General features: G+C 38.0%; 2 pseudogenes; both read right to left on the bottom strand.

Moving 5' to 3' along the window:
* Positions 1-826: 826 nt before the first annotated feature.
* On the bottom strand, positions 827-1,418 carry Rps3a-ps7 (ribosomal protein S3a, pseudogene 7; annotated as a pseudogene).
* Positions 1,419-5,419: 4,001 nt separating this feature from the next.
* On the bottom strand, positions 5,420-5,502 carry LOC120098031 (U4 spliceosomal RNA; annotated as a pseudogene).
* Positions 5,503-10,096: the final 4,594 nt, after the last annotated feature.

Genomic DNA, 10,096 nt, shown 5'->3' on the forward strand with positions numbered 1-10,096 from the left:
GGGGATCCTTAGTTGGGAGCTTCTAAATTAATAAATTTCTCAAATAAAGTTTCTGAGTGAACCTACCCGACATGTGTCCTCTCTTAGTTTTCTCTCCCTGTCCACGATCATTTTGTTTTTCAAGCAAAGACTGTGATAGTTCATGCTTATATTCTGCAGAATTTAGACAGTTACAAATCTATTTAAATAAGCTTAACTAAGGTTAGCATTCAGAAATTATTCAACATAGTTATTCCTCAGAGAACAGTGTGGCATTATTATAATTTTTGGCTTATTTATTTGATACAGAGTAAAGGCTACTATATTGTTTTTGTTTTTTGGTCATTTCAAAAATTGTTAATATTTTTTATTTCCTTTTGGTAGATTATCCAAATAAATGTTAGATGCAGTTTTCTTTTAACATATTAAAAGTATTATACATGTATTTAACCAAATTCAATCTTGCTTTGAGTTAATGTTTAAAAATTAAAATGGTTACAGAACATTTTGATGCAACTTTAAGCTAAACTTCATTCCTTCAGGTCACTAGAACATTTCACATGACAAAATACTTTATATCAATTTGCTTTGAAAAGAAATGTTTGTAACTTAGGTATAAAATCTCAAGTGCTTGCATCAAAACTAGAATTCCTTTACCCAATAAGAAATATCCTTTATGTAGTTTTTCCAGAATATTACTACCATAATATAATGGATGTTATTAAATGCTAAAAATTTTTAAATCTTTTTATTTTATTAGTAATGTGCTGAAATATTTCAGAATGCATCCATATAACATTTTCCCGCAAATAAGGCTTTTTATTTGTTGCTATTAAAATTCTTGATTTTAAACAGGTTTTTGGACTGGTGGTTCACATTCATCAGCTCGTCCAACGTTAGCAACTGTCTTGTCACCAGATGTTTTGCCAAAACTACCACCTTCACCATGGAGCTCCATGAGTTTTCCCAATTCAAACTTGGGTTTCTTCAGCATTTTTCCTTTCCTAACAAAGGCGTCATGGAGAGGATTAGGGTACCGGCAAGTCTTATCTATTCTTTCCGAATGCTGTCTATAATCAGTTTATTAGCCACTTCCTTCAAGTCATTTGTCTGCACTTCTCAGGTCATGATTTCCATCGTCTTCTTCTGAACCTGGCAGACCTGCTGGATCTGTGACCTTCATATCTGGTTGTTGCGTTTTTATAAGTGAAACTAACACAGAAAAATCAGAGCAAATACCCATTGGTCATCTTGACATCAACATGAGTTTCAGTCATGGTCTCCCACTTTTAGACCATGAAACACATTTTGTCCTGGGTCCTGGGTAAGAACCATGCATCTTTCTTAGAAAATGGACCAACCACTTTCTTCATAGCTCCCTTCTTGCCACTTTTGTCAGATGCTTGTTCTTGCTGACCACTATAGTGCCATTCTTCCATATGTTATTAAAACTAAAGATCTTTTAATCAAAAATTGGCATTTTAGTAAAAATACTTGTTCACAACAAAGCAAAATCATTATTTTAAAAATACATGTGAAGATAATATGTTAAAATATATTCTTTGATATATATGTATATATATATATATGTTTACTATATGTATAGTATATAAATGGCTTCCACATTGAAAGGTTCACAATGTGATTAAACAGTCATCGATCCATTTTAGGCTCATAGATTTAGTGTTCACCAGAACTAGAAGGTAATTGGTAAAAAGATCATCAGTCAAAATATGAAAAAGTATTTTTAAAAAATTATCCTCTCGGGTTGGGTATTTAGCTCAGTAGTAGAGCACTTGCCTAGCAAGCACAAGGCCCTGGGTTCGGTCCCCAGCTCCGAAAAAAAGAAAAAGAAAAAAAAATTATCCTCTCAGTAAAATGCAATGAAGCTCTCTGTCATCATGATACAATGTTACAGAGTCACCTTAGCAAAGTTACAGACTAAGTTACAGAGTGAGGTCAGCAACTTTACCCAGTAAGATAGTGACATCATCAAAGTTACAGAGTAAGATAGAAAGTGATGGAAAGGAAGTTACAGAGTAAGATGTAGACCGATGTCAGCAAAGTTACAGATTCTCTTGGAATCATCATTAGAGAGTGATTTTATTCCAACTCATAACTTTCTCTTTTTCATAACTATCTCAAGTCACATGATTTCATCTTCTGTAACTGTGATGTGACTTAATCTGCTGCTGGTGCTAAGAAAATTCCATTAAATTATATTATTCATCTATGAATATATGATTTAGGCATGTTATCAAATAGGACTATATTAAACTAGTATTAGTACTATTCCTCTAAATGTTAAAGTGCAAAAATAATTTTTTGATTTAAAAAATTTTTCACAATCTCTGTTAATTGTTGTACTGAGAGAAGAGTCCAGTCCATCCAATTTTAGTGGTGTATTATCATACAAGTTCTGGATAATATCATAGAGCTTGTGAGAGTTACAGTAATAATGTAATGAATGTAAACAATTATCAATCTAGTAATCACTTCACAATGTTTATGAATAGGCTTTTTAATAACACCATCATTTTTTATAGTAAGAACAAAACCACATGATTACTACCCATATCAAATTCAGTCATTAACAAATAGAAATTATATAGAAGTCAACATATTTTATAGCATCAGAAATGAACAATTATAAAATTCATAGATGAAAAGTAAAAGCCATGTAGAACATTTTCAAAATTCTGTATTCATTTACACAGAACTAGAATATTTACAGATAAACGACTATACTGTTTCATACCAACTCCTCTGTAAGAGAATCAATTATTCACTGCAAGCACCTGCCTCATATTTTAACACCATCTTGCTCTACTGCCGAAATGAGTCTGAAATCAATGGTCTCATCACAATATTGAGAGTGTATTACATAATGGAGCAATGAGACTGTACTCTCATTTGTGTGGCATCTGTGCAGCTTTGTTTATTCATTAAAGTACCAACTTAAATTACCTTAGGTGCCACTGTCCTCAAACTATATTCAGTTAAAACATGTGTTTTCATCTGTAACTCTTCAGCATACTCCATGGCTTTTAAACATTTATGTTTGCTACCAAAATAGTATAAGTCGGCTGGACACATTGGAAAAACTCCATGCAAGCTTCAACTAGCTTAGGTGCTTTTCTTTAAAAAAAAAAAAAGAAAGAAACAATGGTTTAAACTAGGATCCCAGGTAGTTTAAGAAGCATGCCAAGCTGACCCATATATAAAAATAAATAAATGAAGGAAGTAATAAATATTCAAATAGAGTTTGATTAGGAGCTGGGAGTTCAGGAAATGAGCTGATGTAAAGGTGTGAATGGTCATTTATAAGACACAAAGTCCTGGAAGCAAGTGAATATCTAATGTATTAATGATTGTAAAACACAAAATGTGCTATGTTAAAACTGTTAAATCAACAAGAAGACCTTAAGTGTCTCCTCCTCATCCACTCTATACTCACAAGATAACCAAGATATCAGAGATGTTTTGGTTCATTTGACTTCAGTAATCATTTCGCAAGGTATATTTTTATCAAATAATTATGTTCTGTGCATGTGATCCCTCAATTATATATCAATATATTTGGGGTAGGATTTAAAATGTTTCTATTCTGAAGGTACAACCTCCTTTTTCTTTTAAACAATTTTTTAATTTTTTTTTACTTATTCATTTTACATCCCCTCAGTGATCCCCTCCCACCATCCTTCCCGAGTCCCTCCTCCCCTTCTCTTTTGAGTGAATAGTGGCCCCACTGTATCCACCTACCCTGTCATTTCAAATCTCTGGGAGACTAGGTGCTTCCTCTTTATTGAGGTCAGACAAGGCAGCCCAGCTAGAAGAGCATATCCCATGTACAGAGAACAGCTTTAGGGATAGCACCCGTTCCAGTTGTTAGGGACCCAAATGAATGCCAAAGTGCACATCTGCTACATATGTGTGGGTAAGGCACATCTATGGGTTCAGCCCATATATTTTCTTTCATTGGAGGTTCAATCTCTGAAAGCACTAAGGGTCCAGGTTAGTTGATTCTGCTCACCTTCCTTTGGAGTTCTTATCCCCTTAGGGGCTGTAATCCTTCCTCCTATTCTTCATAAGAGTCCCAACGCTCCATCCACTGTTTGACTGTGGGTATCTGCATCTCTCTGAGACAGTTGGTAAGTGGAGCCCCTCTGAGGTCAGCCGTGCTAGGTTCCTGTCTGCAATCATAACAGAGTATCATTAATAGTGGTAGGGATTGGCCAGTCTGAGGACTCTGGTCCATCCCCAAACCCTGCACTTCTGGTAGACAGGATGAGTTTTGGGTCAAGAGTTTTGTGCGTGCGTTGTGTCCTTGTCACAACACCAGGGTCCCTGCCTGGCTATGGGAGGCAGCTTCCCCAGACTCCATATCATCAATGCTATGGGTCATAACTAATGACGCCCCCATTAGTTCTTCAGCAACTCCTCTACCGCAGGTCTCAGTCTCTTCCTGGAGATGTCTCCTACCCGTCTCATGTCAGTTGTAGATTTCCATTCATTCTTATGGGCATCCAGCTATCCCATCCCCCTTGTCCCAACCCATATCTGATTCTGAACCCCCTCCTGATCCATTCCCCCATCCATTTCCCTCTCTCATCTGCTTTCTACCACCATTCCATTCCCCCTTCCAAGTAAGACTCAAGCACCCTTGCTTGTGCCTTCCTTCCTGTCCAGCTTCCTTGAGTCTGTGGAGTGTAGCATGGGTATCTTGTATTTTATGGGTAATATTCACTTATAAGTGGATACACACTGTGTATGTCCTTTGGGAACTGGGTTACTTCACTCAGGATAATATTCTCAAGATATACCCCTTTGCCTGCAAAATTCAGGACAGTCATTGTTTTTAATAGCTGAATAGCATTCCATGGTATAGATGTACCACATTTTCTTTTCTCATTCTTCAGTTGAGGGGCATCTAGGTTGTTCCAGTTTCTGGCCATTATGAATAAAGATGCTATGAACATTGTTGAGCAAGTGCCTTTGTGGGATGGTGGAGCATCTTTTGGGTCTATACCTGGTAGTGGTATAGCTGGGTTGTGAGTTAGAACTATGCCCCGCTTTCTGAGAACCCACCAAGCTGATTTTCAAAGTGGTGGTACAAATGTTGCACTCCAAGCAGTAGTGAGGGAGCATTCCCTTGCTCCACATCGTCTTCAGCATATGCTATCTCTTGAGTTTTTGATCTTAGCTACTCCAACCTGTACTCCAATGGCCCTCTCTCTATCCATTCTGTTGTTAGCCTGTGTCTTTTAATTGGGCAATTGAGTCTATTGATGTTGAGAAACATTGATCAGTGATATTTCCTGTAACTTTTATGTTGCTGGTGTTAGTGTGTGTATATATTAGTGTGTGTTTGTGTGTGCTTCCCTTTCAGTTGGAACTTTTCTTTCTGGTGTTTTCTGTAGGGCTGGTTTTGTGGATAGATATTGTTTGAGAAAAGTTTTCAATTAGCAATAATCATGCCTCGGATAAACCTCATTGGCTACGATACTGCCAGTGCACAAAGCTTCGATATTGCTTGAATTTGAATTTGTCTTGAAGTATCTTGTTTTCTTCATTTGTGGTGACTGAGAGTTTTGTTGGGTATAATAGTCTAGATTGGCATCCGTACTTTTTTAGAGGTTGCAAGGCATCTGTCCAGACACTTCTAGCTTTTAAAGTCTCTTTTGAGAAGTTAGATGTAATTCTGATAGGTTTGCCTTTGTATATCACTTGCCCTTTTAACCTTGCTGCTTTTAATATTTTCTTTGTTATATAGATTTTGAGTTTTAATTATAATGTGACAGGAGGATTTTTTTTCCTCGCCAAGTCTAATTGGTGTTCTATAAGCTTCTCATATATTTATAGGCATCTATCTCTTTGTTTAGATTGGGAAAGTTTTCTTCCATGATTTTGTTGAAAATATTTTCTGAGCCTTGGAAGTGGGACTCTTCCCTTTCTCTTCCAATTATTCTGAGGTTATATCTTTTCATGGTATCCCAGATTTACTGAATGTCTTATGTCAGGAATTTTTTAGATTTAACATTTTCTTTGGCTGATCAATTTCCTCTATTGTAGCTTCTACACCTGTGATTTTTCTCTTCTAGCTCCTGTATTCTATTGGTGATACTTATATCTGTTGTTCCTGTTCTCTTCCCTAGGTTTCCCGTCTCCAGGATTCCCTCAGTTTGTGTTTTCTTTATTGCTTCTACTTCCTCTTTCAGGTTTTGAACATTTATTTATTTATTTATTTATTTATTTATTTATTTCCTTCACTTGTTTAATTGTATTTTCCTGTATTTCTTTAAGGAATCTATTCATTTCCTCTTTTTAAAGGCCTCTGTCATCTTTATAAGATTAGATTTAAGGTCCTTTTCTTCTGCCTCCACTATGTTAGAATGTCCAGGGCTTGCTGTAGAAGGGTAGCTGGGCTCTGAAGCTGTCATATTGCCCTGGCTTTTGTTAAATGTATTCTTTTGAGGACCTTTCGTCATCTGGGTGGCTTTGGTCCCTGGATGTTTCTGTTGTAATAGACATCGGGAGGGGGTTAACCTCCATGGTGCTGGTGTGGCAGGCCTATAGTGGGTATCCTTGGATTATCTGGTTCTGAATCTGCAGGTCTGTATGGTTCAGGCTCAGTAGTTCTGATGAAGGTGAGAAGAGAGGTGGCAGGGTAATGGTGGTCCTCCCAGGGCAGCTCTGCTTGCTCCAGAGGTCTCAGTAAGCAGTGAACATGGGTGGGGAAAAGGAAGCTTACCTGTATGGTTCAGGCTCGACAGGTCTGATGAAGATGGGAGGATAGATGGCAGGAGCACTATAACTTCTCTTCAAATGTTTAAAATCAACAGTTTCTAATTTGTGAACTTCAATGTTATCAATAGACCACTAGAAATGACCAATATTAACTAACCAACTGGACTGCCCAGAACTCCCAGGGACTAAAACTCCAACCAAAGTGTATACACAGAGGAATTCATAGTGCCAGCTACATATATAGCTGAGAATGGCCTTATCTGGCATCAATTGGAGGGGAAGCCCTGTGGAGGCTTGATCCCTCATCCAGAGGGATGCTAGAGCAGTGAGACAGGAGTGGGTGAGTGACTGGGAGAGCACCCTCATAGAGACAAAGGGGGGGTGTGGAATGGAGAGGTTATGAAGGGTGACAGGTAAGAAGAGATATTATTTGAAATATAAACAAATAAAATGCTCAATTAAAAAAAAGAAAGAAATGGAATCTTTCAATATGTGATTCATGAAGTCTTTTTGCCCTTTTAAAAAAATGGGTGTGACAGGGATTGAATCTAGGACCTGGTGCAGAGTAAAACAGATGTGTCCCTACATCTCTTTTTACATTTTATTTGGAAACCTGCTGGTCTAACTTAGTTACCTAAGGCAGCATAACTTTGCTCTCTCTCTCTCTCTCTCTCTCTCTCTCTCTCTCTGTATATATATATATATATATATATATATATATATATATATATATATATGTGTGTGTGTGTGTGTGTGTGTGTGTGTGTGTGTGTGTGTGTGTGTGTGTATTTCACCAAACTTAATTTCTGTAAAGCTGGGAACCAAATTCTTTCAATGTTAAAGGAAGAAACAGAAACAGAAAATTCTCAAGGGCATCTGTTTTTAGCATTAACAGTAGCTATGAAGTTTTAAGTGTATTACTGGTCATTTGACTAATCATAGTTTCCCCTGGTTTCCCCTTCCTTCCTTCCTTCCCCCCTTCCTTCTCTCCTTCCTTCCTTCCTTCCTCTTTCTTTCTTTCTTCTTGTTTTTGAGACAGGTTCTTTCTATATATTCCTATATATACTGAATTTCACTCTGTAGAGCCAGGGTAGCCTCAAACTCACAGAGATCCTCCTGCCTCTGTTTCTTGAGTGCTGAAATTAAAGGTGTGTACCACTACACCGGAATCTTTTTTTAAAGTGGGTGTAATTAATTGCCACAATCAACAATGCTAGGTCTAATGGTCACTGTTGATTATCACAGATGTCATCCCCAAAACATACTAAGAACACTGGATCCTATATTTCCCGTTTTCATCACATAATTTATCTCTTTACCAAAATGCAAAAACATCATCTAGTGCTATGTTGAAAGATTTTAACTCACCAAGTTTTTGCCAATGAAAGGAAGGTATATTTTTTTAATAGATGTCTCTTTATTTTAAACAATGTATGATCATTCTAGACAAAATGGTCATAGTGAGAGCAAGACTCACATTCCACAGTACTTTTGAAGTAGACAGATTTGATGCAGTGGCTGCCTGAGTACTGGTCATTTGTGGATTCCTGGCACAATTGACATGGCATTAGCTGATCTCTAGAGACTGATAGGTTATGGGTGCAAATTAAATCCATACAGTGAGTGGATAGAAACCTCTGTTGTCTTTGACTGGAGCTGGAGGATAGTTCTGGCCTCTCAGATCACCAAGCTATGGAGAGCTCATGAACCAAAACCCATTTGGAAGGGGGTCTGCTAGCACAGAGGATAAAGAAAAGAGGGTTTTCTAACTAGAACATTCCAAGGTTTGAGTCCTAACAATTGTCCTAGGAACACTGACAGCCAGGACACACAGTAAGCTTGAGTAGAGGGAATGACCTGATTCTCTTTAGAAGAAGAGCATTTGGATAGTTGGCACACGGGACCAGGCCTGGTGTAGGTAAATGATTGTGCAATGCTCCAGTGTACCAATCACTTGTCAGACTCACTTTCTGTTGTCAAATAAGATAACCACAGAAAAAGTTGCTTCGGGGAAAGGGAAAGAAATTCCCAGAGCCTCAGAAGCAAAGCAATATTTCATCCCTGGAAGCTGCCCTGGGGCAGATCTCTGGATCCTCTTTATCAAGTACATAATCTTGAATTATTAGTTAGTTTTCAAACTGTAAGGCAAGTGGCTGTGTATCCTTCATTTTGAATCCTAATCACCTTTCTGACAGCCAGTTCTTTACCTAGCACCTAGCAAATGGAGAGGGATTTTAACGCGGGCATAGATACATTCAAATGAAGACACGGGGCTGGCAAGATTTATGTGAACTTGACACAAGCTAGAGTTATCTGAAAGGAGGGAGCCTCAGTTGAGAAAATGCCTCCAGAAGGCCTGGATCAAGGGCATTTTCTTAATTATTTAAGGGGTAGATTCCCACACATTGTTTGTGGTAGCATATTTGGACTAGTGGTCCTCTGTGCTGTAAGAGAACAAGATGAGTAAGCCATGATAAGCAAACCAGTAAGCATCATTCTCCTTTGTGTCTGTATTGGCTCCTGCCTCCAGGTTCCTGCCCCATTTGAGTTCCTGCCTGGCTTCCATCAACAATGGACTACAATCTAGAAGTGTAAACCAAATAAACCCCTTTCTCCCCACCTTGCTTTTTGGTCATGGCATTTCACTGGAGCAATAGAAACTCTAAGACAGACACAATATTGGGTTATAGTAGCTTCCGTGATAGCACAGTGATACTGACAATAATAACAGTAACTGAAGGACCTGCTTCTCACCCACAAAGGGGATAAGGACTGAATGCTTTTTGATGAACACGGGCTGCCCCGTAGCAACCGTCTGGAAAATGCCACTCTTGTCCTGTGGCATACATTTTGTTCTTGTACCAAAGAATTGGATCCCTGGTACTCCATCTTTCTCCCACTTGCTTAGTCCTCATTTCATTGTTCATGAATCCTAAATTACAAGATCAATATTTTTAGAAGTGAGCCTGACAAGGAGTTATGGTTTTCTCAGCTTCTGCAGTGTTGGTAAACACAGTAGAAACTCACTGGAGCAGATATTAGGTAAACCACTTGGCAGCATTTATGAGGCCCTTACCACCGTAAATGCATAATCCTATTTTCCTGTTATTTTCCTGATTCTAACTGATAAAAATATAAACACTGAGAAAGCTGTGGTTACTTTATGCTCAACAGCCCTTGTGTCTCCATATCCATATCCGCAGAACCGTCTGGAATTTTCTGGACACTCATTATGCATTTATGATGAAGAAGGGATAGAGAATTGAATGCATAGACCTTCAGGCATCCCTGAGAACAATGAAGGGAAAGAAGTCTTCATTAAATAAAACTTTATTTCGATTAAGGAAAGAATTTGAGGGAGAACATACTG

Source organism: Rattus norvegicus, chromosome 17, assembly GCF_036323735.1.
Source record: "Rattus norvegicus strain BN/NHsdMcwi chromosome 17, GRCr8, whole genome shotgun sequence".
NCBI classification, from domain to species: domain Eukaryota; kingdom Metazoa; phylum Chordata; class Mammalia; order Rodentia; family Muridae; genus Rattus; species Rattus norvegicus.